The sequence below is a fragment of the Sceloporus occidentalis genome, unplaced genomic scaffold (genome assembly GCF_023333645.1).
Source record: "Sceloporus occidentalis isolate IW3139 unplaced genomic scaffold, rSceOcc1.0.p SCAF_1, whole genome shotgun sequence".
NCBI lineage: Eukaryota > Metazoa > Chordata > Lepidosauria > Squamata > Phrynosomatidae > Sceloporus > Sceloporus occidentalis.
In genome coordinates, this window is record NW_028316981.1 from 84,695,544 (window position 1) to 84,721,629 (window position 26,086).

At 40.9% G+C, this 26,086-nt stretch overlaps 1 protein-coding gene across 1 annotated transcript in view; it reads right to left on the bottom strand.

Moving 5' to 3' along the window:
• SGCD (sarcoglycan delta) overlaps positions 1-26,086 on the bottom strand; it is a 712,416-nt gene that overhangs the window by 364,009 nt on the left and 322,321 nt on the right. The window contains exon 5 of the mRNA XM_089527864.1: positions 12,113-12,182. The gene's annotated coding sequence lies outside the window, so the exon portion shown is untranslated. The remainder of the gene's footprint in view (positions 1-12,112; positions 12,183-26,086) is intronic.

The window sequence follows — 26,086 nt, forward strand, 5'->3', positions numbered from 1 at the left end:
GAATGGGACAGGGTTTCTAGACCAGGCTTTGGTAACTTTATTGTTTAACCAATCTTCAAGCAGAAGGTATCACTTTACTCTAATGCTTAACCAATCTCTGAGTATGAGAAGTTACCATAAAGATTCATTAAACTGTGCTCCCACACCTTCCATATCCCAACTGTCAGCAGTAGTCTCCCCTTCCTCACTAGTGGAGAATGGGCATGGAGGGTATATAGGGACACTAACTACAAGAACAGTGCTAGGTGCTCCTATGCTATGCTCTTTCTCGCGCTTCCCACAGGGAGGCAATAACCATGTTGAAAGGGAACAGCTATGGCTGAAGTTGGGGTTTTGAAGGAGAGATAGAGGACAGGTACCTTCACCCTCTTGATGAGGTTTTATAGTACACTCATCCCTCCAGATTTGCAGAGAATACGTTCTGGGCCCCCCCGCGAATACGAAATTTTGCAAATCTTCAAGTGCCATTGTCTATTTATTAAATTCCCTTCCTTCCTTCCTTCCTTCCTTCCTTCCTTCCTTCCTTCCTTCCTTCCTCTCTTCCCTCCCTCCCTTAACAGCATATCCCCCCCAGCACCAGGCCTGTAATCAGAGCCCGGGCTGCTGGAGCTTGTAATCAGCCCTGGCAGACATCAGGACTCACTTTCCCAGCAGTGCTCAGGGCCCTGCATGCACATTCCCCACCCCCTCTGCCACAGCCAATAGACGTATCGCACACCCATTGGCCAAGAACAGTGAGGTCAGGGATGATTCACTACATACTGATACAGACCTTTGCCAACTTCTCTTTGGAAGTTCCCCCTGTCCTCATCAGCAGCTCTCTAGCAACTAGAAAATTTGTTCTTAAGCTTTTGTTGTTAACCACCTTTGAGTCAATCTTGATCCTTGGCAACCCTGTGGATGAGACATCTCCAGGACTTCCTGTCCTCCACTGTATTGCTCAGTTCCTGCAAACTCATACTTGTGACCTCCTTAATAGTCCATCCATCTAGCATGTGGCCTTCCTCTCTTTCTACTTCCCTCCACCTTTCCTAGCATTATTGGGTTGTTTTTTTTCCAAATGAGTCATGCCTTCTCATGATATGTCTGAAGTATGACAGCCTCATTTTTATCATCTTGGAGCTACCTGCTGCTAAAGCAAATAATGGCTCATTTATAAAGCCAACTTCAACTGTTTAAGGTCAAACGGGGGGTGGGGATGCAGGACCAAATATCTTGATATTCCAATACCCCTGCACACAGATCCAGAATGCAAGGAGGATAACTATGAAGGATTGGATGCTGTGGCAGGCAAGCAAGTCTTAGGAAAGGTGATATATGACAGAGTTCCATTAGGGGAAAGGGAGAAGTTGTTTTGACTGGCAGAGTGTGAGTTTGGCAAAAGTTTCATAACAAATGGTGAGGATTCTGGCAGAAGAGGTAAAATGCCTGGGGATAATGCTCTATCAGTGTGAATGATAGTAAATGGTGAATGGCAGTGTTAGGAAAATTACACCAGCCTGCTGTCCCACGACAATTGTACTAGTTTAAGAAAGGAAGCATACTGGTTTGGCATAATTTCTTGTCACATTTCCCCCCACGATAGTGCTTTAGCAATCTATGACAGCATGATCTTTTTCCTGCCCTGCTAAATGTTACCAGGAGGAAGGGTAGAAATAGGTGGTCACAGCTGCTTACCACATGCAAAAGCTGACTGCTGTGTGCTTCAGGACAGTATTGATGGTTGGTATTTGAGAAGAATCATGTAATGGGATAACAGTGAGATTGAGAGCCTATTGACAGGTTTTACCCATCAGTGAAAAGGTACACTACAATAACAAATGAAATGCAAGGCAACAGCAGGAAAGACATGATATCTTGTGCTAATTACAGGCCAAAGTCACTTTTATTATGTTAAAATCCCACTTTTCTAGCCAGCATGATAACACCCATGGTTTTCAATCTAGGGTGGAGGCTGTGATACTGCTTTTTTCCAGGTCCATTAAAAGATGGGGGGGGGGGGGATTGTGCAGAAGAGACAGATCTCATAGACGTTAAGGAACTGTCTGCTGTAGACAACACATCACTCAGGGAAAGCCAGAGTTGTATGACTTTTACGTTACATCTGATTATTCAGGCTCTTCCTTGAACAGAGCGACTTAGCAGATAAAAAGCCCATTGGGGCTGCCCTCTTTTTCCTGAATGGGGTGATGGATGGGAAGCCTAGTTGGCCATCCAGGTCCTGAAGGAGATAGGGAAGGTCTAGAGCTCAATTATTTATGTATGAGCATGAGCATATTGTGGATAAATATAGCTATGTACAAAAGTATTGCACACTGTTGTTGTGTGTCTTCAAATAACAATAACACTAATCACTTATTGAATAGTGAATCATAACTTACATAAATCCCATTAATCTTTTTTTCTCTACTGATTGATTCAAACTAGACTGTTATGGTTAGGACTAGCAACTGGATTTTGGTTGATAAATAATCTCTTCCATTAGTTGAATTTACACTCAAGTTTATGTACAATATGGTTGCTTCTAATGAAGTGGACCAGATCTATCAAAGCTTATTCTCAAATATATCAGTCTCAAAGCTGCTGCTAGATTCCCTTCCCTCCCATTTCTTTCTATGCTGAAGCAGACTAACATGGCAACCTCCTGGAAATATACTGCCAGTTATACTGGCAATGTAGGTTTAACTCTCATTGGGTGCTATTGCCTTTATCCCAACAATTCAAGTTGTTGTTACTCCAAACAACTCAAATGGATAGCTGCACCCTGACCCTTCTGCACTAACTGGAAAAGCCGAAATGGGGGTTATGCATCACCACATGGTTAGAAGTTTCCCTGAAGGTGAGAACTCTGAATAGTGAAGGGTTCCTGATTGTGGAGAAAATCCTTCACATCTTCAATCAAAGAATCTCCACTCAAATTTTCCAACTCAGTGGGGGAAAATCAGGGAAAATGTTGCTCTGTATGGTGACAGTATTCACTCTTTAGTCCATAGGTTCAAGCAACTACGTGTGAAAGGGATCTAGGAGTCCAAGTAGACCACAAGTTGAACATGAGTGAACAGTGTGATGCGGCAGCTAAAAAGGCCAATGCTATTTTAGGCTGCATCAATAGAAGTATAGTGTCTAGATCAAGAGAAGTAATAGTGCCACTGTATTCTGCTTTGGTCAGGCCCCACCTAGAATATTGTGTCCAGTTCTGGGCACCACAATTCAGAAAGGACATTGAGAAACTGGAGCGTGTCCAAAGGAGGGCGACAAAAATGGTGAAGGGTCTGGAGTCCATGCCCTATGAGGAACGACTTAGGGAGCTGGGGATGTTTAGCCTGGAGAAAATAAGGTTAAGAGGTGATATGATAGCCCTGTTTAAATATTTGAAAGGATGTCATATTGAGGAGGGAGCAAGCTTGTTTTCTGCTGCTCCAGAGAACAGGACCCGGAACAATGGATGCAAGCTACAGGAAAAGAGATTCCACCTGAACATTAGGAGGAACTTCCTGACAGTAAGGGCTGTTCGGCAGTGGAATGCACTTCCTTGGAAGGTGATAAGAGTCTCCTTCCTTGGAGGTCTTTAAACAGAGGCTGGATGGCCATCTGTCAGGGATGCTTTGATTTGGATTTCCTGCATGGCAGGGGGTTGGACTGGAAGGCCCTAGTGGTCTCTTCCAACTCTACGATTCTATGATTCTATGATTCTATGAACAACATCTGAAAAAGACATAGCTATAGCATATTTTTATGTTAGTTTTGTTCTTGAAAAAAACAAAAAGCAAACACATTTCCTTTTGTTGGCTGTCATAGCCAATCAAAATGGCATTGGCTTTAAGTTTCAGCAGCACTATCGTCAACCATAAAGATTAATGTTGCACGTTTTATGCTGTGAGCACCATTTTAAAAAGGTAACTTAGGAGTACAGCTGTAACTATAACTTTTCAGTTGTACTACAGAAGTCTAACAAAACCCAGCCTGTAATCCATGGAGCCACCAATGCAGATGAAAGACATTACCCTTGCAAAACACCTTCACAGTAAAGCTTCTGAAGTCAAATACATATTAAAACCAGCCATTTGGACAAGTGACTGACAGCAGATAAAATTAGCTATAATAGCATTTTGAGTCCTGTTGAATTGATTTTGAAAAAAATACTTGAAAAGACAAGTGCTGTGAAAAATCCCCTGTGAGTTGCTTGAGTTTGTGGAAGGAAGATTAGAAATGGGCTAATTCACTTTAGAAGTCCAATCATTTCTTGAGTGACTTCTTGGATCAGATTGGTTTTGATAACCTAGTGCTGCTTTCCTTGTCCATGTGATTGTTATTCTCAAACAACGACGTTTAACCTCATTTGACTTTCAGATGATGTTATACCATCAAAGGGAAATTATTAAACTGCAGACATTTAAAGGCCAGAGAAAAAGCCCATGGCTACACAGAGGTTCTTCTGCTTCATTTTGACAGCAACTACAGGTAAGTAAAAAGAAAGTATATATGACTGAATGACAGCTAGCATGGCATAGTGATTTGAGCTTTGGAGTATGACTATGGAGCCCAGGGTTTGAATCTCTGCACAGTCATGGAAACCCATTAAGAGACCTTGGGAAAAAGACCTCTGAGGAAGACAAAAGTAAATCTCCTCTGAATATATCATGCCAAGAAACCCTTGTGATAGGGTTACCTATGATAGCCATAAACACATGCATTTGACTATGGTGCCTGGCACCAACACTGCAGCACAAGTCACTCCTTCTGAGGTCACAATGAAGTGACCAGCCATGTGACAGATGCTGAGTACCCCATCTCTGGCCTTAGAGGGAATGAATCACACCAGTGGGAATGGGTGGCACAGCAGAATGCATGTGTAGACAGATGCCTGGCATTGCTCCAGAATGTAGTGCTAACAAGGGGAATTCAAGGCAACTTTGGGGGCAGAATACTCCAGAAGCAGCCTGGAGTATTCCGAATGGTGTAGATGTGCCCGTAGTCTGTCAGCCAGATGTTTGTGTGAAAATTTCAGCTGATGCTGAAAATTGCTCAGTTTCATCAGCCATGCCAATAGTCCTCACAGTACCGCTCCCTAAAATGTCACAAGGTAGCAGAGTCACATAAAGATTATACAGTGTAATCTATTATTTTTACAATTCTATATCCTATGAAATATAGCATATGGGAAAACTATTCAGCTATCAAATATCTTATTTTTGAGGTCTGGGGGGGGGGGGAGTATCATTATGAAAGCCAAGTGCATGTGAACTGGATAAACACATGGTAAGGAGAGAACAGTCTGTACTTTAAGCTGTGTATCAGTTATTTGCAGGGAGGTGTGGGCACTGTTTAATTTCTTTAAGGTCAAATGCAAGAACTTGGGGTTGTTCTTCATTGGAATGAGAAGGGTCAGCAGGTCTCACTTGCTGAGGGGAAAGAGAAGGTCATTTCTCCTATGGCAAGAGACAGTTTCCTGCAACCTGGTAAAAAATACTTTGGCTGCTAGACTCAGGCAATGTTTTATAGGCCTTTGATTATGGAACAGAGGGAATTCTCATATTTGGCTGGCAAACAGCTTTCCATATGATCACAAGATAAATAGCTGATTTACACTGTTTTTCCCCGCTCTGACCTGCCCTGAATGTTTTTCTTAAGCTGGTTGTTGTACTTCAGTGCTGTGTACTGTGTGTTAGTTACACTAACAGTCCTGCAATCCCAGTTTGTGAGAGATCCCCGTTATTCTTCCTTGTGTAAACAAAATTTAAGAAGTTAAAACTTTTAATACACTTATGCTGTCAGAACCATATTTAAAAACAAATACCCTTCCCCCAATCCTGTCATGCTTAAAGATGTTCATTTGTAGCAGTATCAGCCATTCAAATGGAAACAATGCTTTCTGTGTATATTCTCAGATCTAAGCATGGCCTTTGAAACTGTCATTTAAATGGTCTCTCTAAGCAAGCAGTCCATGTATAGTAAACAACACAAACATAACTAAAAATAGAAGCAGAACAGAATAATTATGGTTGATGGTTTGTTTTCAGTTTCTTGGGCAAGTTTTGTCAGTCTATAAAAGGAGTTAGAAAGTGTGCACTCGTCTGAGTCAGGCCCAATGCACTGTTTTGCTCAGCAGTTACTCTCCTGTGGCCTCATTAACTGATCTCTCACAAGCTAAGCAGCAAAGCAGTGTCCCAGATTTTCACTACCCAGCTCTGACATTTATAAAGTACTTTCAGTTTTGACAAGATCAAAAACTTAACATTCTTTCAAATTTCATAATAACTCCGAAACATCCCAAGCTCATGGGGTTGCGGGTGGGTATTGTGTTCTTATTAGATAGGAGCTTGGGAATCGGTTCCATAGCCAGAGGGGGTGCAGCACAGCCCTCCCCCAGGAATAGAGACTCTGGGCTGTAAGATTTGTATTCTGCCTTTCACCCAAAATTCAGATGAGGTAGTTTACAACAATATTAAAAGCAAGTTCAGTTAAAAATCCCAAGAAGTCACTATGTTACAACACAACTAAACAACACAATTTTCAAACACTGCTGCATTAAAACAAAGTCTGAATACCCTAAAGGCACCAGATCCTGTATTCTGTTACTAGCTCTCCATCTCTGTCTTCATCCTTAATCAAAGAAAGCTCTTTGAGATATGTGAACAATTTGTGTAATTTGACCAAAAAGGCAGGAATGAGTGAGAAATATCTAGAGTCCACAAACTGGTATGAACTTACATGGTTGACAATCTGTGAAACCAATTATGGTCAGAAATCCATAATATGTTTTGTGCAACAAAAAATTAAAAATGCATACAATTGAAACATGCACTTGAAAAGTTTCAGTGTTAAAAAATCTATACAAATATCCAGCAAAGATTACTATAGGGATCAGACAGACAATGTCACACAGTGATTCACCCCAACAATCTTTTGAACCAGGACTCTTAGCCACTGCAAGTATTACCATATTTTCTGGCATATAAGACTACCCCCAACCTTTCCAGTTAAAATATAGAGTTTGGGATGTACTGGCCAAATAAGACTACCCCTCTTCCAACGCACACCAAACAAAAATTAAAAAAACATCAGATTTGATTTCAATATGGTAATTTTAATTCAAATGCTTATGACATGCAGGTACTTAGAAAAATTGTCACTTATAAACATAATAATAAACATAATTTATTATTATTATTAAACAAACAATTTATTTAACAATAATAAATTATTAAATTTATTTAACTAAAATTTAGTTAACCAAATAGGTTAACTGTGTCACTGAACTGGTAAAGGGGTTATTTTTATTTAAGAGGAACTCCCAGAGTCTCCCAGGTGAACGGGATCAGGGAAAATTCAGCCCCAGTGCCTGTGAGGGAGAGGAAGAGAGGCAACTAAATGTGGAAAAGGCCCCTCAAAGCGGCCACAATGGGGCGAGGAGCGCACAAAGCCCAAACGGAGGCCCAAAAGTGGTGCCTGAGGGAGGGAGGGAGGGAGGGAGGGAGAAAGGCCCCTCAATGCAGCCAAAACGGGGCAGGGAGCCCAGGGCGCCAAATGGAGGCAAGGGAAGCTTCCGCCAAACGCCTGGGAGAGAGACAGAGAGGAAGCCCCAATATGTGTCAACAGTGGGGCAGGGAGCCAGAGAAACATTTTTGAGCTCCTCCCTCCCACCATATGTGGCAACTGCAGATTCTCCAGTCCGGCTTGGAACGACACTTGGCGTATAAGATGACCCCCAACTTTTGAGAAGATATTCCTGGGTTAAAAAGTCGTCTTATATGCCAGAAAATACAGTATCTTTCACAGGTTTAACAGCTTCTAAGTTATTTAGCAAAGCCATCAAGGCAAACCATAATGCCAGTGAATTCAGCTGCTTTCCAAAGCCAATGTGCCAACATAAAATTCACTGAGTGAGATATGCACTAAAGAACAAAAAACATATGAATAACAGAAACAGTAAATATTTGCTTCCTGTCACTGAAAACAAAGGGGAGAGAAAGCTGATTTTTAAAATTATTTTTTGTTTTGTTTTGGCTGAACTATAAGGAAAGCCATGCCATATCACTGTATGATAAATGAAATGGACAAAATGAAAAGGAGGAATAAGAAAAATATGCAGTTATAGAGGTTGTCTCAATGGGTTAAGATAATCTTTCTCATGAATGATGAGAAAATTTGCAGGTACATCCTACGGAAAGCTCATTTGTCAACAATACTGAAACAGTTTTTTTCTTCATCCAGTTTTTTGCAATAAATTGAATCACTGGTTTCCTGAACATTATGTAACAAAGAAAACAAATTTTAATGCTACTTCTATCTTCGTTAAGCCTTTTAAAGGCATAGCTTTTCTATTGAACTATGGTGTGAGAAATGTCACACATGTCATGACAATACAGTGAACCCTTATTATACTCTGGAGTTTGGTTCCAAGATCCCCCGTATATAACCAAATGTATGCTCAAGTCCCATTAAATATAATGACATAGCAAAATGGTGTCGCTTATAAAAAATGGAAAATCAAGGTTTGATATTTGAAATTTACACCTTTTTTGAACATTTTCAAACTGTGTATGCTTGAATCCATGTATAAAAAATCCGTGTATAAGAAGGGCCAACTGTATAAATAATAAGGGTGCATGTGGGTAGGGAGCTAAAGGAAAAAGATGAAAAGTAGCCAGTTGAAAGGATTTCCTAACCTTCTTGAAGATAGTCATTTCCTGCACTGCTTCCCAGTGCACAGTCATTCCACCAACTAAACTCATACAAAAAATATCTCAGTGCACCCTAAAGACATAGGTAGCTTAGCATCTGTACAACCACATCTCCCCAGACATCCTTAACCAAAACCTGGAGCTAGAGAGTAAGGTTTTAAGAGTAAAATGGTACAATGAGCTGGTTTGAGTAATTAATTTCTAGTGACAAGATTTTGTGCTATCCATGTAGAATATGTATAAAGAGCAAATACAGCTTTTGCAATCTTTGTATTTGTTGAAGAAGGAGGGGGATCTGGAATTTTCAGCCAGAGAGCTTCTCTAGTGCCTCACCAACTACAAACTCCAGGATTCCACAGGATGTTGCCACGGCAGTTCAAATGGAAACATAGCACTATAACTGTGGTGTAGCTAGTTGAGCTAGCATGCCCCGCCAAAAAAAATCTACATGCATTAAAAGCCATAATCTAGGCACTAAATAGCAATGTGAGAGGACTAGGCATGAAACATTAGTGTCAGAACACCTTGGACATGAGAAGATTCAGCACTGAACCTCGAGAATCTGTTTTAAGCCTCAGGCAACAGCCCCTAACCGGAGCAGGCAAAATGGACCCCAAGGGGTGTTTTTGTGGCCCATGAATTCTCTAGAACCCCTGGACCACTCTTTTTTGGTCCAAATGAAGGACATATTGGAGTAGTAATTTGCCTTATAAATAGGTTGCAAGGTCTCCTACCTAACTGTTGTTTTTCTTTAAAAGTGAACTTCCAGTCAACTTGCTTTTGGGTGTGAATGTGCCATTTTTGACAGGCTGTGAGTCCCCTGAAGGGACCCAGAGGCAGAATGCAGGTCCCTGAAGACAGCTCAGTTGCCCACCCATGCTCTAGCTCAAGGCTTATCTTTTAATCCTTTAGTCCTCTTCCCAACCAAAAGGGGACTTATTTAGTTTCATTTACATGGGTAAATTTACATATTAGTGCATTAGTCTTAACAGCTTAACAACTTAGAGCAAAGGCAGGAAAATGTTTTAAGGATTAGTTGAAGTTATACAGCTGCATCAGAATGACTCAAGCAACTTGCCAATTTAGCCTAATACTATTACTCTTGCAGCAGCTCTCCAGATTTTTGAAGAAGGAATCTTTCTCAGTCTTCCAGAGATAATGTAACTGGAGAGACTGGGAACTGAGTCTGGGACTTTCTGCTTTCCCATAGACTGCTTACATAGGGGCTCTTTTCTCACAATATGTAGTACTGTACTGTTAATGTGTCGTTCTGCTACATTTTTGCTAGAATCTGGTGTCACTTATGGTTTAATTGAGATGCATTTTTGTGGAACAGCACTTTTCAGAAATTTAAATAAATTATTTATCATGCTAAATTCCAGATTGCAAAAATGATGTCTCATAAAGTTATTAATTTGGTATCATTACTGGTAAGGCATTTTTCATAGACATGACTTAATATTTTTTATGCATTAATCCTGCTAAAATAATACTATTTTACCATACACATCCCACTCTGGCCACAAACTTCAATGAGTACAAACTATTAACAGTGGAAGCTAGTGGCTTACCTATCATGGGGTACTGAACCCATTCTGGCTTTTAGTCTGAGCCATCCAAGGTACTAAACCCTGTTCCCAAAATAGCTTCACTCTCTTGGATAACCCATTTAAAATCTGGACTAAAATCTGGATTGGACTCACCATACCACAAACATGGAAGTTATCATGGAAAAAATGTGAAAAAAATAGATCCTACAGTGATGAAAAGTAAAAAATGGAAGTCATCACTCTTAGCTTATAAATCCCCTGTTCCTGAGCTGAACTTATGAGCCCTGAAATCTCCATCATTTGGAAGTGGGAGACTCAAGAAGGAAATTGATGATCTTTTGGCCCTCACACCTCTGTCTTTTTCTTTCAGTTTAACATATGGATAAAAAGGGGAAATTCCTCCTTAATTTATAAGTGTTAATTAAGAAATTCCTTATTTAAGTGACAGTCTGAGGCTCTGCCACCAAGACTGTATGGACTTCCCAAGATCCACAAGGATTCCATTCCACTCTGACCCATAGTGAGTGCCATTGGATCCCCTACATTTGACTTGGCCACAAACACCTGGACACTTATTCAACTGGGAAAAAAACTTCAAAAATGTTGAAATATTTATTTTGTATTTTTATTTATTTGATATTCAATCTTTTTCCCCAGTGCTGTTTTGGGGACTTCCCCACCCTGAAACAGCAACATCATTCAATACTAAACAGACCAGAAGGTGTGCCTTATGTGGTCACAAAAATGGCACCTGTGACTAGGGTTACCAGATCTTAAGGCACCCTTGGAACCTCCAGTTTTGGTAAGTCAGATCTAGGTGACAGGTAGATGTTCAAAGATTTCATGGGGCTCATAGGATCCAATCCAGGTGAGAGACAAAGCGGCATACAAACCTCTTTCTTAACAGACAGCCTTCTTGTTGGCTGTGAAGTTTGCTCCATGTTGCAAATCAGGTGCTGCCATGTGCAAATGCTCTTTCCAAGCAGGAAAATATGTTCTGTCTGTATCCATATTGAATGATAAGCTCGAGAAACTCTGGAGATGCTTGATGCATAAACCTTAATGACGTTACCAGCCTGTGCCCAAATGACATCACTAGAGGCCATTCTTAAGACTCATTTAGGACCTTGAGATGGCAAGCCTACCACCCTCTGGGGGGTCAAACTCTAACCACTTCTGCCCTCCAAGGTACAGAATATAGCCACTTTTGACACAAAGGTTTCTGCCACTTTGAAGTAAGACTTACCAAGTACACTGGGATTTATTTCTGCTTAAATGGGACTGTATTGGAACAGATACATTCCACTTTCTTTATTGCTGTTTTCTTAGATTCCCCAGCAAAAAAAATTAATGTTAAATTATTCCTCATCAAATGTGAATCAAACATAAATATTGTGCATCATGAATAAATATGTAGGCAAATATACTATTATAGCACCAGCAGTAAATAAGAAGCAAACTGACACAGTCAAAAGAAAACGGGGGGGGGGGGGGGGGATGAAAACAGATGAAAGCAGAGAGGGAACATTTTCTTCACAGAGGTTTCCCATACATAAAGTCTACATTCACAATGCACGCTGCTTTAGACTTCAATAGTCTCCATCTCCCTTTTTAAAAAGCTGGTCCCATCATGTAGTGTGTGTGTGTGTGAGTGCATAGCTATCAAATACAAGTTGTTTAAAACCAAATACTCTTTAAACAATAAACCCAGAACATGGTGACAGACGTAATTCTACATGAACAACAATTCCTTAGTACAATGAAATAGCACTGTTTTGTTTCATTCAACAGAAATAATTCAATATTAAAGAAAACAGGAAAGCTTCAAATCAGAACAAACAGATCACCAGATTTTGATTAGAGTGTCTTGCTACTTACTTTTCCTAGTATTGAGTGCGCTGATGCGACTTACTAAAACGAAACCCTTCATTCACAGGAATCAGTGAAACTGTATCAAGAACAGAATGGAAAGTCTTGTTTACATAGTTAAATAATGATTAATGTGTGCCATATGGAAGCATGTGCTAACACTAATGAACAGTCCTCTGTACAGCAACTGGTAATGGGATTGCAGAAGAGGCAACCTGGCACTTATTAGAAGAACAGTATAAAAGATCAAAACAGAATATTAACCAACTGGCTTGCAACTTCAAAATAGTAACAGTCACAATTAGAATGAATACAGCTTTCAAGTAAAGGTTCAAGCAGGGCAACAATGTTTGGATAGTTTTCTGAACAGATGCCTTGGATTCTGAGTGGTTTTGTATTTGTTTCTTTCTTGGCCTGCAATATGGAACTAAAGCTGCATTTCGAAAACAGGGATTTTCTAATCAGTCTGAAACATGCTATTAAAGGATTCAATGGCTGTCTCAATGGAAATGTTTGTAAAGCAAAGCAGGTGTACTTTTATGAGAGAAATGCCATCACATTAAAAGTCAGAAATCTACTATCTCTCAATCTAGGAAAGGATATCCATTGGAGAATCAGGATCTCCATACCCTGATACACACACACACACTGTTACAACTGCATGGTGATGTTAAAAGACGAGCCCACACTGAATTATGTGGATGTGTCTGAAATGAACAGCCCCACCACAAAGGGATCTTGTAGCACCTTTGAAAATATCTGAGCACAAGATGTTATAGCATAAGCTTTTGTAGACTTGGGTCCAAAACACACTGCAGAAATAATCCAGTTTGAGACTGCTGTAACTGTCCTGGCTAAGTGCTAGGGAATCCTGGGAATTGTAGTTTATTATGGAAAGGGAACAACCTTTGTGACAGGATATCATTGGCTTTCTATTTTAGGACTTGAGGTTTGAGGAGAGACACAACATTTTCATATTTCAGAACATGTTGAAATAGACCAGCTTGAAACAGACCACTTAAAATTGAACATGTTGAAAAAGACCAGCCAGAGACAAGCTAGACTTATGGCTTGCCTTTGAGGTAGGGGTGGCTCACCCTGGCCATGCTAGAGAGGAAGTAAGATTATACCTGCATCAGTATACACTGCTCTGATCAGCCCTGCTGCAGATTCAAATTAAACAGATAATAAAATGGCCCTTTGTTTATGCATACATTTTCAACTGCTTGGGCAACAAACATTCATATGAATACTGAATATGGCAGAGAAGAGATATTACATTGGGTGAGGGGACAGAATGGTTAAAATATGGTATGAATAGTCCAGGAGTATCATTTAGGGAAATTGAGAAGCAGCAGTCATCCTCCTAAACCCCACGTTTCTGATCATATATGATACTACACATTGCCTATTGATATGAAAATAAATAAATAAATGGATTGGTAGGATGCATTCCTTGGAAAGAAATATCTGATAATATGTGTTGAGAATATTATTATTTATTTATTGTTTTTATTTTCTGGAATCTTTATATTCCTTCATCAATGGATTTCTGACATAAAATAAACAACAAAAACATTTTGACATAAAATCCACAGCTATGCCCAATAAGCTAGTATGAAATCAGTAATGGTAATTCAGAACTAATCTGTAGTCACTAAAACCCAAAGCCTGAATAAATAACTTTTAACTTGGTGCCAAATATATATATATATCCAGGATTGAAGAGGGCATTCCATAACCAGGGGATTTCTAGCCAAGATGTCTCTGCCTTGCCTTCCCAAGGGTGGGAGGCAGAATGGATTCTTCTTTTACAGATCGTAATACTAGGGCAGATGTCTACTGTGAGCAGCTCAATTTTAAGTATCAAGCTCCCAAGCCATTTTTTACTTAAAATATCATCACTAACACCCTAACTTCAGATAAAAAACATATCAGCAGCCAATGCATTTTCTTTAAAATTGCAGTACTATGGGTTCCAGATAATGTTGACAGCAATATAATTTCTGCATTTTGCACAAGCTGCAGATTACATGACCTCAAAGCAGCTCCAGGTGGTGTCTACCACAGTGAGAGGAAATACTGTGACCAGAATATCCCTTTCTATGAACAGTCATAGCTGGTGAGTCAACCAAAGCTGGAGAAAGGCATTCTTAGACATCAAAGGTAAGAGCTCTTTATAAGGCATCAAAAAAGTATATATTATTAAAATATACTCTTTTTCCAGTTTGATATTTAATATAAAAATGAGCATGCTACTGTGTCTTGCCTTCTATCTCCTCTCCCACAAAATCTAAACCTCACATCTATAATAATAATAATTATTATTATTATTATTATTATTCTGCCTCTGGGTCCCTTCAGGGGACTCACAGCCTGTCAAAAATGGCACATTCACACCCAAAAGCAAGTTGACTGGAAGTTCACTTTTAAAGAAAAACAACAGTTAGGTAGGAGACCTTGCAACCTATTTATAAGGCAAATTACTACTCCAATATGTCCTTCATTTGGACCAAAAAAGGGTGGTCCAGGGGTTCTAGAGAAGTCATGGGCCACAAAAACACCCCTTGGGGTCCATTTTGCCTGCTCCGGTTAGGGGCTGTTGCCTGAGGCTTAAAACAGATTAATTATTCTTCCAGAATCTAGGGGGGTAAAAACAGTCCAATAAAACAGATATACAGACAATAATAAAATTCCCCCAATTCCCCTAATTCCTTCCTTCTTCTGCTAAAATTACACATAAACATCAAGACACAATATAATATCCCCAGTACAGTGTACTTAGGCCTGTTACAGACTGCCAAAATAAAGCTGCTTTGGGTCTCTTTGGAAGTATGCTGTTTAAATGATGCATGCATCCTAAGAATCCGGAAGGTGCACCAAAGCTGCACTCCAGTGTTTAGGAATGGAGTGTGGCTTTGGCGCGACCTCCGGACTCTTAGGACCCATGCATCATTTAAATAGCATACCTCCAAAGAGACCCGAAGCAGCTTTATTTTGGCAGTCTGTAACAGGCCTTAGTTACACATTTTGTGACTAAGGATTGACACAGGAAGTACCTTTATTGCCCCAACCAAAACAACCTGCATTCAGAGTTAATTTCACTCATATCAGGGAAAAGACTTCCAAGTATATGGATCTAAGCTCACAATCTTATATGTTTTAGACCTCCTGTAGAATTGACAGAAATGTCTATGGCTTTTATGTACATGGCTTTTACACAAGTAAAGCATCTAATGCCAGTTCTTCTATTTCTTCTCTCATGTGAGGAGCATAGGTAATAATAAAATGGTAGTGGCTCAGCAGTTAAGATGCTGACTCTGACAACTGCAAGATCAGCAGGTCAGCAGTTTGAGACCCAAGTGCTGTGGGATGGAGTGAGCTCCTGTCACTAGTCCCAACTGCCAACCTAGCAGTTCAAGAGCATGCAAAAGTGCAAGTAGATTCACATGTACCACTTTGGTGGAAAGGTAACAGCGTGCCATGCAGTCACACTGGCCACATGATCATAGAGTCATCTTTGATCATGCTGGCTCTTCAGCTTAGTAATGGGGATGAGCACTGATCCCCACAGTCAGTCACGAGTAGGCAATCACCTCAAAGAGGAAACCTGTACCTTTACTACCTCTTCAGCACATTACAAAATATTCACATTAGCTAAATGGGAACAGAACTGTTGTAAAACATGGTCTGAGCAAATAGGATCTCATCTGGGATGGTCGACTTCCATAAATTACATTCAGATTCCAACAGTCATTTCGTCATTTAGCAAGGATTTACCTAATGCCCTGCTCAAAGGACTATATGATAATGTGAGTGAACAGTCACTCCATTTAAATGATGTTTGTATGCTCATAAAAACTGCAAGGCATAAATCAGCCCACAAGACACCTAGAGACATGATTTTATCCCCCAAATCTTCTCTCAAGCCATGTTTTATTTCTGATAAAAAAAAGCCTTCCCCCCAACCCCTTTTGTTTTGCTGCTCTCTGTTAGAAAGCTCATTTGACTTATCTTATACTCAATGGATATTTGTTCTCACTATGTTCTTTGCAGTAAGTGAAGTAGCCTGACTTCAATCAGACTGCATGTTGAATAAATTTTCTTACCCTGCTGCTGCATTCATGATACCCTCTTTTGTATGCTATATCATATCTTTTGTGCTCTCAATTTTAGACATACCCACTGTACTGAATCCTCCCCATTCTTTTCAATCCAGAAAATTATTATTTTTTAATTTATTAGCAACCTTAAGTTATCTTTTGTCACAGCATGGACAGAAATAGTTATGAACTGTTAAACAATGATACATTCCCCAACTTGCTGAACACAGACAATATCCCTGTCATGTATGGAGATAATACTAATATTGACACATCCTTTAAAGGTGCATATGTGGGACCATACACCTGGATCTACTGTGGATGTAAGGTTTAAATGGAGTTTAAATTGTTTGAATGGGTAGGAGTCAAAGTTTTGCTATCCACACAGTGCAGACACTCATAGGCACATGTAGAGATGCCAGGTAAAAAACAGAAGAGGACTTCTGCATCTTTGAAGATGTATAAAAGAGAGGATTTCAGCAGACTTGTTTCTCAAGCAAGCTCCCCCTACTGAAATTCTTTTTTGCATGTAACCATTCAAGGTACAGATGGTTTGTTCTGTTTTTCATCTGGAAATACTAGTACATGTGATGTTCAACAAATCTGTATGACATCTAATTAAAGATACTATGGACATTCACACAATATTGCTAAAGGACATAGAGAAGAGGTAAACAAAATGAAAGCACTGTCGAATTTCTTATTTAGTAAACTCTGGAAAGTGCAGTTCATTCAAAATACAGGGAGAATGTATCATTGAGCTACTAACTAGAACCTGATGCTGTAGAGGCATTTTGCTAGTGGTCAAAGTAATCCACTAAATTGTGGCCCATTTCTGAGAATACTTCAAAAAGCTGGTGCTGACCTTTGGAGATTTACATAGATTGGGATCTAGATACTTGAAGGAAAGTTTTCTCCCATCACAACCTGCCCATATACTACTATCTCCTCACAGATGTCTCCTTAGTAGTATATAGGACATACCTTTCGTCAAACAAAAAAGTGACAGGTGCCCCGCCCCCCTTTTGGGTCTTAGTCCCGCCCCCCTGGTATGTGGGTTCTAGGTCTTGGGTGTCAAGTTTTGGGGTTCTAGGTTTGGGGTTCTAGGTTTTGAGTGTCGATTTAGGGGGTTCTAGATTTGGGGGTGCTAACTTTGGGGGGTTCCTCAGGAACCTCCCCTGAACCCCAAAAGGTCGGCCATTTTGGTTTTTACTAAACATGTTTTTGGGGGTGCGTGTGACCCCTCTATGAACTCGTCTCCTCCTGCCCGACCACTAGGAACAGACCCTGTCCCCATCAGACCAACAACGTAGCGGCAAGGCGGGTTTGAAGATGAGAAGCGGCGGCCATTTTTTCTGCGCCAACGAAGGTTTTCGGGGTTGTTGTGAGGTGTCTCCGAACTCGTCTCAGCCTCCCGAAGTGAACGTTTCAGAGGTCTGCCGCGATCTGAGCTTCGCAATGGTGCGACACGCGAATCCCTTCCCCTGGCCCCGCCCCCAGGGGCGTGTTTTCAAAAAAGGTCCCCGCCCACGCCGCTGATTGGCCCAAATCTCCCTCACCTCTGCGCCAGCCAATGGGTTCTGGCGGAGTGGGACCACACCCTCGAGGCGCAGAGTATATGAGCAGGGGATGCTAGCGTTTGGGGTTCCGTAGGAACCTCCTTTGAACCCCAAAAGATCAGACATTTTGGGGTTTTTGCCAAAGATGATTGGGGGGGGGGTGACCCCTCTCTGAACTTGTCTTATTCCACCCGACCACAAGGAACAGACCCCATCCCTACCCAATTAGCTGCAAGGAATGTTTGACGGTGACAAGTGACGGCCATTTTGATTGCACAAAGCATAGATTTTAGGGTATGTGTGACCCCTCTCCGAACTCATCTCAGGACCCCTGATCACTAGGAACAGCTTTTGTGTGGCTCGGAGATTCTCCGAGGGTGTGCTGGACTGCTGGTGTTTTCAGTGTTACAAACCTGTTTTTTTTCCAAGTTGGAGTGTTTCTAGGCTGGTAGAACTGGGGTAGAGGGAAGAGTCCTTCACTCTTCAACAGCCGGTTTGGATCTGAGATTCACAGCTCTGAAGTGCAGGGAGGCTAAGAAGAAGGGGCGGGAAGACCATTTCTCGCTGATTGGTCCTTTTCCCTCCACCCCCAACCAATGAAAGGCAGGGAGTTAGGAGAGTGCCCTCCCCTGAAGTGTCAGATGTACAGCGCTGTGCACTTGGGCCCCTGCACTCAATGCTGCTGCATTCTCCCTAGGCTCTCAGGGCTTTCTCTTTTCCCTCCCCAAGATCTGTTTCTGCATAGAGCAGCCCCACCGGTGTGTTCCACCAAACAAAGGATCGATTTTTCATGTAAATATTGATTTTGGGAGTGAAGTGATTACTTTGATCCTCCAAACTTCCTTGATACTCATCTAGGAACAGCTTTTGTGTCTCTAGGAGATTCCCCAAGGGAGTGGTGATGCTTTCAATGTCACAAACTTCTTTTTCGGGGGGGAATGTTATACATAGGAGCCTTCCCAGGACCCCCCAGCTCTCACCCTGATGCTACTGCTGCAGGCTTCCTAAGCTCCCAGGGGTCTTTCCCTCCCCCACAGCCTGTTTCTGCATAGAGCAGCCCCATGTGTGGGTGTTCCACCCAATAGAGGAGCCATTTTCATGGAGATATTCATTTTGGGGGGGAAGCGTGAACCCTCCCTATGGTCATACAAAATCCTTTGACCACCAGTAACAGCCCCACCCCACCCCCACACCCTGGATGCTTCTTTATTCAAAGGAAAACTGATTTGCATTTTTGGACCATATTTTGTTCATGTTCTACAAACTGGCATTTTGAGGTAAGGTGGGAGCCTTCTTCCACACTCAGACTAAAGCTGGGACCAAAAGGGAAAGCTTACCTTGCTGCCAGGGCAGGATTTTTAATTTTGGGAAGTGGCAGCTATCTTTTTTTTTCTTTTGCAGAACTGTGTATTTTGGAACAAAGGCTGCTTATTGGCCCATCCTTGACTCCAGGAGCTGGTTTCCAGTTCAACACAGGCTTTCCGTTTCTCACACCAGTACACAACTCACAAGCAGGGGCTATTTTGTTCTATTCAAGGGTGGATTTGGAATGGGGGGGGGTGTCTTGTCTGTACATGCCCCACCACCCTGTTTTGAATGGCATTAGGTTCTCATTTGGATAGGGAAAGAGGGCCACCTCCTTCACTCAAGATAGGTCTTTGTGAAGAATCAAAAATATTTTTTTCAGTAACGCCATTCTGTGTGCATTTCACAACTTTGAAGAGGGAAATAATAAGGCAAGCTTTCCCCCCTATCCTGGCTTACTTCTGAATACTGCTGATCGTTCAACATCTTCCAGCCCAAATAAGGAATGGTAGGGGAGATAAGGGCCTGCTCCATTTCTGCAGGAATGGTAGGGAGATAAGGGCCGCTTCCATTTCCTTGGGAATGTTTGTCTCCTGTTTACAGGACGGTTGTTTTTCCTCATACAAGTGTTCGTTTTGAGATAGAATGCGGATGTTCTATACACTCAACCCATACGCTTCTTCAATAGGCGCATGTTTCCACCACAACATATCTGTGACAGCATTTTGAAAACATGCAGAGCCCACATGTTTTTGATCTCACCTATGCACATACACCCATCCTCCGATTTTATGTGAGAAATTAGTAGCAGTGCCCCCTGCAACACTATTCTCCCCCCTCCCACCTGGAGATATATGTGTTCAGGCCCTGGCTCCAGAACCAGACACCACAATTGCTGCAAAACGTCTAGGTAGGGACTCCAGCAGAATGTATGAAGACTGTCCCAGGGTAGTTATTGGCATGAGGTCTGAGGATAGTGAAGATACATAAGGGTTTAGAGCACTGATGGGAAGCAGGGTTGGCCAGGGAGAGGGCTGGTGGGGATTTTCTGTTTTTCTTTGCAAAAATAAGAATGTGGAGGCTCTGCAAAGGGAGAGCTGCACAAGGAGGTTGTAAGTGTTGCCTTGTTGTTTGGTTGCAGTGCAGGAAGATGAAAAGACAGTAGTGTTTAATTTACGGGTATAACAGTAAAGCAGAGAGTTATAATGACAGGAATTTATTAGTGAAAAGCTTAGAAAGGAGGGAAGCTAGGAGTTGTAGAGGGAGGGGGGAGTAGGACCCTTTTTAGACAAACTTTGCAAACCCAGAAAAAAACTCTGGATTGGAAGTCATGTTAAAAAACTGACACAAAACAGTCAGGTATACACATTTAAACAGATACATTGTACAATTTGTATATCAGTGCCTGGCAATTATGTGAGAAACTCTTTCTATAAAACAATTAAATAGAAAACACTGCTTTTTGGACAATGCAACTTTTCCTTGAGGGATAGAATATGAGTTGTGACAGTGCATGGTATCTGATAAGAAACCCTTTATTATCTCATGAGAGCCACATGGCGGGGTGTAGATGTCCCAAGCGGAAAGATAGAGGAAGGGCATGCTAGAAAGAAGGGTGTTTTAAACAACAGCAAAATTAGTCGGGAGAGAGGATCCGACCAATAGGTCAACATTATAATAATTAATAGCCTGTTCAAATGAACCAATAAGGCGACACTTTGAAAGAGAGAGGAATAGGGGAGGGCTTTCAGGAATGTTCAAAAAATCTCCGTCAAGCTTTTCAGAGGCAGGACCAAGACAGAAGATGAAATGTAGAAGTTTCTTCTATCAGGTAAAGACTGTTTTGTTGTTTGTTAACTCAGCATAAAGAGGATTAGTAGTACAGAATAAAGGTACACACAGAAGTTAATTATCCGGTTTGTGTTTAACAGCGAGTTAAAAAAGAAAAAAATGAAGTATGCAGACAAGTGATTTTTTAAAATAGTATAGTTTTTGATCTGTGCAGCTTCCAAAGCCATGTGTACCAACTCTCTTAATTTCCAGCGTTGTTAGATTTTGGGGCGAGGGAGGTGTGGAAGAGGTTCAGACTCCTACTACTGTTGCTTATTTAGATGTGTAGTTTTTAGGTATAAAGAGCAGCATCTGATCTTTTCCCAGAAGCTGTGGATGCAGGATAATAAATGTCTAGGGCTTTTTAACCACTTATTCTCCACAGCCCTTTCCTCTTCAGCTTTTGCAAAAACTCTTAATTTACACTCCTCTGGATTTGGAGGAAGAATGGGGCAGGGAGATCTTCTGGCCAGTATTAACTATTAGCTTACACAGAGCCATATGTTCATTGGTCTTCAGAAGGGAATGCAAGACTTGCCATGTGCCAAGTATCTGCCCTCTTTTTAAAAAGTTTTTATTGGTCTTTAAGGCAGCTGAAAAAAGGCTCACTTCCCTGACAAACCTAAATACAATTAAGTCTACAGTCTATGTATGTAAGCTTCGTGGGTAGAAGAGGTAAAGGAGGCAAAGTCACAAATTTATGATCTTAAAAAGGCCAAAGCATTTCGGTCATGTTACAAAAGGGCCTTCCTTAGCGAATGAAATAAAAGTACATTTAGTATAGTTGTGGTATCGGGACATCACATAAACCATCTCTAAAAACATACTTTCTTAAAAAGCAAATATCTATTATACATATTCTCACATATATACCTATTACTAGAGATTTTAGGAGTTGAAGTCTGCACTTTCAACAAAGTAGCCACTGAGTGTTAGGCAGGGACTACATTAAGTTCTTATTTATGTATTTTGAAGTAACATCAGCCAATGATGCAGGATGGCCATAAAGTAGCTTAGCTCTGTTCTATCTAGTTGATGCAATATTAAAATTATTTTTAGCCATTTATTCCAAATTTTTAAATAAGGCACTTTATTTCTCAAATTGAACAGCAGTTCAGCTATTCTTTGTTTGATAGATCTCATTGTTATTCTTGTATACATTTACTTGCATTTACATTGGAATGCACAGATTACAAAAGTGATTTTACAAGGCCGGGAATGGGTCGATTTATACCATTTTGGGACTACAAATCCTTTCACGGTGGTTGTGTATTTACAGTATGCACAATGGCCACAGGGATAATGGCAGGGGGGGGGCATATGTGCCCCAAACACAGGGCTGTTGGGTTTTCTATTGGGGGAGGGGTGTCTAAAAGCCGTCCTCATCAGCATGTCTTTAATATTTCTTGATCTTTTGTATGATATCAGGGGTTATTCTTTGCATCCTGAAATATTTTCAATCAAATACCAATGTTTCTTTATAGGTTGTTGTAAACTATTTGTTACATGGTGAAATGTTTGAAGGTTTGAAAAGAAATAAGCAACTCTCCAGCTACTTTCAAGCAGGAGTTTCCAAGCATGTGTTGCACTGCTTGCAAAAAACAAAACAAAACCCCAAACCTACCTTTTTAGACAGTTTCAAAATTATCAATACAGTGTCATAAAAGAATAAAATGCAACCCGCCTTGCCGCTACGCCGTTGGTCTGATGAGGACGGGGTCTGTTCCTAGTGGTCGGGCAGGAGGAGACGAGTTCATAGAGGGGTCACACGCACCCCCAAAAACATGTTTAGTAAAAACCAAAATGGCCGACCTTTTGGGGTTCAGGGGAGGTTCCTGAGGAACCCCCCAAAGTTAGCACCCCCAAATCTAGAACCCCCTAAATCGACACTCAAAACCTAGAACCCGAAACCTAGAACCCCAAAACTTGACACCCCAAAACTTGACACCCCAAGACCTAGAACCCACATACCAGGGGGGCGGGACTAAGACCCAAAAGGGGGCGGGGCACCTGTCACTTTTTTGTTTGACGAAAGGTATGTCCTATATACTACTCATCTGAAGCCAAGTGGGTGGCTATAAGAGAGGGGGAATTTCTCATCATGGTAGCATTCAGTCTCCAGGGAGGCTCATCCTGAACCTACAATAGTATTCTTTAACCACTACACACTGTTTTGTTTTTGTTTTTTGCTTGGGATGTTATGTCTTTTATATGCCCTGCTTTGGTTGTTTTAAACTGTTTTTCACTTCTGTAAATTAATCTGCTGTGTTGTTGGAATCCCCCCTGCCTGGAAATTTTGAATTGAAGGGAATGTAGCAAAAATCAGCAAGCAAGAACAGTAACTCCTGCCTTCCTTGTTCTATCTTCCCAATATGATTCTGGAAAAAGCTCTTGGGGACTGATAATCACTTTGTTTCCCCACTGTTTTCTTGACCGTGCTGAAATGCTACTGACTATACCAAAAAAAAAAAAAAAAGGCTGTTGCTCTGACTGCTTAGATAGAGCTATGAACAAAGTGTGCATGTGCAGGATCTCTCACCAGTTATGCTGAATGAACGGAAAGGATATAGAAACACATAGAGAAATCAGTAGGAATTATAAACATAATAAGAAGATAATAATTTGGAATAGCGGTATATAAATAAAACTTATTATTATTATTATTATTATTATGTAGTCTTCCTTTGCAGAGCCTTAATGACAGAATAAAAATATATACCTTCAATATTTTTAGTCAGGGATCATGCAGTTTGTTGTATGCACTTGGCCTTGAGCTACAATGCTTTATCAAATAAAATTTTTTAATATCGCAGTCGTGATAAGGTATGACTGAGCAAAATCACACAACCAACAGGCATGATGACACTGTGAGTTTAGTTGATAACACAAAGAGGTCTCCTGACTCACTGAGCAGACATTTACCTTGTAACTGTATTGGCCACTCAGGTCACATTTGACATAACTGAAATGAGTTTGATTATATGAACTAATTTTCAGTTCAGTTATTGGACAACAGAGGTTCAGTAACAGAGTTACTGATAAGCAGAAATGGTTTGGCTGCATGACATGTTAGTGTAAGCAGCAGTAACTTCTATAATTATGAAGTGAGAAGTGAGAACCATTTATGGAATGGGTATGGGTAACATTTCGTGAAATACATTGTCAAAAAATTCTGCTCTACCGTGTAGATCAGCATCCCTTACTGCCACATGCTGTACCATGTAGAAAGAGTACATAACTAGTTCCACACATGGTTAGAGCCTACACAAAAGAAAGATGGGATTATCTTCACATATACCTCCAGTGGCAGGGCTGGGACCATCCTAAGACTGTTGTGCTTAAAGCAAGTGACATAATGGCACCCACTCCCTTCCAAATGTACAAAGGGCAACTGGATGGATGGTTGACTCTTACTTCATCAATTGAATACAATCTTTTATCAACTGTGAGAACAGCAAGCTACTTTAAAGGGGTGCACATACAACACTGACCCCTTCCAAAGACAACCCTGCTTGTTCAGCAATATTAACATTCTGCATGATTGTTCCCATCAACCTAGGCCCTTTTCACATTACATAATTATGAGACTATGATTTAACTGGAATGACAACATCCTATCACAGAGGTTCTCAAATGGGGGAGCAGGATCCCCCCCCCCCAGGATGGACAAGATTTGCCCTCTTACTTCTCTTTCCAAACTTTTTTATGCTTAAAATTGTAACTTTGTAACATGTAACCTTTCTAAAACATGTAATCTTTCCAATACGTAGCTGGCATAGCCTCAAAGGAAGCCAGTCCAGAGTAAGTACAGGGTCATAGGCAGTGATATAGACTTCAGTTGATTGGTCAGATTCAAGATACTTCAGTGTCTCAACTTGGACTCAGTTCAGTAATAAAGGATACACTGAATTCACTGGACTCGTGACTTCTATACTTTAGGCAGCCAACTTGCTGGTGTCAATCACTTTGAGCAGCAGGTAAAACCTGCCCCCCCAGAGCACAAGGCACATTTCTAGGCTGGGAACAGCAAATGCATTAGGCAATAGGCTTGAGGGGGATGGATCCTTCGAAAGATTTTGAAAGGTTTTAGGGGGCTCCTCTGATATGCAGTGGGGACAGGCTACCAAGGAGACCTCAACCTCCCTCTCAAACCCATTGCTTGCTGTTCCACCCCAAGAAACATGCCCCACCCCACTCTTTCTTTCTTTCTTTCTTTCTTTCTTTCTTGGTTGTTGTCAAAAGCTGGCTTCCAAAATGGAACAACATTTCCAGAGGAAATGGGAAAAGGTCAACAGGTTATGGGATTGAAACCCCCAGATTTAAAACAAAAGGCTATAGTTTGGGCGGAACTTATTTCTATATCTATAACTACTTTATTATGTCTGCCAATTGACAATATATTGTATATATAATAATATAGACGAAATGCAAATTTCGGACTCTCTACAAGCCAGGTATTTATTTTTTTTGTTTGGTGGGGGGAGGGAACCCAGCTTCCTTATACACCCAACATCAGGTTGCTTCTGTTTTGCTATGCTTAAACCATTTTTTCCCCCACGATTGTGTAGGACTACACCAATATTAAGTAACAAAATATAATTCAGATGTTATGGCTGCTAGCTTAAATAATAATTGTTCTTTTAAAAGTTCTTTGTTAAAGCAAGTTGATTTGACTGAACTTATGTCAACGGAAGGATCTGATTATGAATTGTATGTCTTACACTGTGAAATAAAGCATTAAAAAAAAAGCTGGCTTCCAGACTTGAGACTCAGTTTGAGATTTGACTTGAAAGTATCTTGCAAGGACTTAAAACTTGACTTGAGACTTAAAGGTAGAGACTTGAGATTTGAGTTGAGACCTGGAATAAAAGATTTGAATACATCACTGGTCATAGGGGCCAAAAAGACTTGGGATTCAGTCAGTTAGGGGCTCCTCAATTGAGTCCATGGGAAGGAGGACCTGAGGCAAAACTGTACCTGGGGCAGAACAGGGCATGGGCAGCTTCTGGAATTAGCCCAGGACAAATTCAAAAGTGAGCTAGTATGAATGGCAGTTGCAAGGTAAAGTGGGATCACAAAAGAGTCTAGGAATGATACTTCTTGTCTTCATTTCTGAATGTGATGGCAAGGGGGATGGTTAGCTCAGGTAGCCACATGAAACAGAAATAGCTCTCCCAAGCAGGAGT